Source organism: Podarcis pityusensis, assembly GCF_964106645.2.
Source record: "Podarcis pityusensis genome assembly, chromosome: 6".
NCBI classification, from domain to species: domain Eukaryota; kingdom Metazoa; phylum Chordata; class Lepidosauria; order Squamata; family Lacertidae; genus Podarcis; species Podarcis pityusensis.
This window is the reverse complement of record NC_138030.1, coordinates 79,313,937-79,317,012: the sequence shown is the minus strand read 5'-3', so window position 1 is coordinate 79,317,012 and position 3,076 is coordinate 79,313,937. Positions and strand designations below refer to the sequence as shown.

The 3,076-nt window shown below is 40.0% G+C and overlaps 1 long non-coding RNA gene across 1 annotated transcript; it reads right to left on the bottom strand.

Moving 5' to 3' along the window:
- Positions 1-1,657: 1,657 nt before the first annotated feature.
- Positions 1,658-2,808, bottom strand: LOC308479747. Its single transcript, XR_013987811.1, has 3 exons — positions 2,724-2,808; positions 2,145-2,258; positions 1,658-1,791 (listed from the first exon to the last, which is right to left on the bottom strand). It is a non-coding gene; the product is annotated as an uncharacterized lncRNA (long non-coding RNA).
- Positions 2,809-3,076: the final 268 nt, after the last annotated feature.

The window sequence follows — 3,076 nt, the reverse complement described above, 5'->3', positions numbered from 1 at the left end:
GTGGAGCCATATGTTTTGTGGAAGAGACATTGGGGTGCCTCACTGTTTGCTTCTCTTCTTCTCCCACCTCCCTTGGTACTATATAAAAGCTGGTGAATGGCAAGGGCATGAACTGTAGGGCTCTTGTCCTGTGGTTCTTAGCTGAGAGTGAGCAGTAGGAGCACAAGTTGAAGAGGACATTAATGGCTATAAAATACTAGCATTACCCAAGTTCTGGAATATCTTCCTTCTGGAGGCATGTGTTGGTTGGGTCTTAATGGAAATTTACTTAGTCCCCCCCCTCCGCCCTAGTTTTGGGTGGCTATAGCTGGATTGGTTTTGAGTTTGTATCACAGTATGGGTGTTGTGTTTTTCTTTATTGGTACTGATTATATATTTTGGTTTATATATTGTGGTTTTGTTACTGAAATACTATACCAATATACACATTCAAACCAAGACCACCACAGATGGAGCATTCCATATCCCTGCATGTTTCTAGAGGGGGAAAATATATCTTGCAGTTGTTATCTCTTATGGGGTCAGGGTGGAGAAAGTTTCCTGATCTTGACAAATATATTCCTGCTTGAAAAGAAAAGAAAAGAAAAGGTGGAGGAACAAGGATTTGCTTGATGTTGCCTTGGCATTATTTGTTCTGTTGATTTTAAATGAATATGTAGGTCACTTTGAATGTGCAGAGTGGTGGATTAAAATACATATGGGATCCCATTAATAAAGGAAAGTGAAAAGGTTCCCATCATCAGTAGCTGCACAGCTTGATAGGATCTCAGAGTTCCTCAGATTTTATTTTTGTCTGAAGGTTTGTTTCAATGTTCCTATGTGGAACACTCAAACATTTGAACATGTGCATCCTGTCCAGTTAAATTTGGGCTTCTCCTCAGAATTCCTCAGATGCCTACTTGGTGAAAGAACCTTCAGATTTGATTTGAATTTCACATTAAGCAAATGCATTGATACATGTTTCCCCTCTGCTAAAAAGAACTTCTGAGTGGTGGACTCAACAGTGCCTCATCCCACAGAGGGATGTGTGTGTGTGTGTGTGTGTGTGTGTGTAGAAACCTCTGGCATTGGCATGGCTGGAATGTAGGTAACTGTATAGAGCTAAGAGTCACATCAATTGCTTCACCTACATTTTGCCTCTGGCTCCACCCACCACTTTCCATGTAGCCATTGAGGGAATACGGCCCATGGGATGAAAATAGTACCAAACCTCAGATCAAAGGGATGGTATGTGTCTCCTTTCCCTTCCCATCTTTTACAGTATTTTATTTACAGTATTTATATACCACCCAATAACCAAGGTTCTCCAGCCAGTCTACATATAAAAAATTAAACCCTTAGATAGATATATAAAATAAAATGGAAGCATGACATCTAGGTAAACCTCATTATGAACCTTACTCAGCCATGGGGAGAATTAGAAAATAAACTTTAATGTGGGGTGCAGAGAGGAGGAGAGAGAGAAAGCAGAAGGTGAAATAGGAGTGAGGAGTCACGATTAGTGTGACCTTCATCCCAAAGAGGAAACGTGTTGCCATAAAAGGGGGCACAGATTTTTATATAAATTTTAACATTTTCATATTTTAAAATAATTGCAATGACTCAAATAAAGAATGCAATACAGATCTCACTATAGTGGGGAAGACTCTGACCAGGATTTACTTCTGTGCCTGTTTAGTCTGCTGTCCAAGGTGCTGATAACTGTTGACGGGCAACATATAGACCTTGCTTTCCCTTCTTACGGTTCTTTATCTTTAAGCCAGACTTGGACCTCCGAAGTCATCTGTCAGCCTGTCGAACAGAAGACACACAACTGACCTATTTGTGATTTGAGCAATGGCAACCAAGCAACAGCCATCAGAACAGCCAATTCACTGGGTGTTTCAGTTGTGGCTTATGACTGCCAGATACCCTACCTTTTAAGAGCTTCAAGGGAGTGAGAGAATACATGGAGCACCTATAGGGCTGCCTGCTAAAATGGTCGTGAAATAGTCATATTGAGCACTGGGACAGGAAGGTACTGCTGCTTACCACGCTGCTGCATTCAGACACTTAAACCAACAGCCCTAGATCTGATCCTCGGACTTATTGCATATATCAGTAAATTTCTACTGTCTGGAACAGAGATAGGTCTAAGTAATTACCTTAGAGCATAGACTGATTACCTTCAGGTTGACATTGGTTCAGACCTTTTTCATAGATGAAGCCATTGAGGTCAGAAGGTTGTATCCATCTAAGTAGTACTCAGAGTAGACCCACTGAAATTAATGGACTTGACTAACTTAAATCCATTGGTTTTCATGGGTCCTCCCTGAAGATGACTTAGTTGGTTAAAACCCAGAACACTTTAACAGCTACTGGTTGGCTGGCTTAAAAACATGAGTTGACTTGGACATAACAAACTTGGCTTTATAAATCATGGCTTGTTTAGCTAGGAATCCATATTGTGCCTGCTCACCCCCTTCCTCCCATCCTCTCCTTTTGTACCACAGTTGCCACTTTTATCATGGTTACTTTAAACCAAAGTTTCTTGTTACATCTGAATCAGAAAAACTGATCCCCAATATAAAGCTATAAATGTGCTTTAACAGAACCAGCTGATGGTGTTAAACACTAAATGCATGCTAAAAGAGATTACTAATTATATTATCAGTACAATATCCATTTAGCTTAATCTTGGATTCCTTTCTCTACTGCCTTACACTGCTGTATTTAAAATGTACCTTAACAGGATGTGGGGAATGAACGTTCTTAGCATTTTAGATATTTCGTGCCTTGCATAGTTGTTATATGCATGTTTGTTACTAGGATGGCTCAAAGCCTCCAGTTCCTATTGTTGCAGAACATTATTGCTATGACAATAGTGTAGTCATAGCAATGTCCCAAGCCAAACTATGTTTGATGTTCAAGTGGATAAAAGGCTTAATTGGACAAAGAAATAAAAATAGCCTGCCATTCAGAAGTTCCATGACCTGTTTTTCAGTCATACATCTATGATCCTGAAGAAAATTGTAAGTCTGGAGTTTGCTAATAGAACTGAGAGCAGAAAATGAAGCTGAATGTTGGAAGGGTTGGG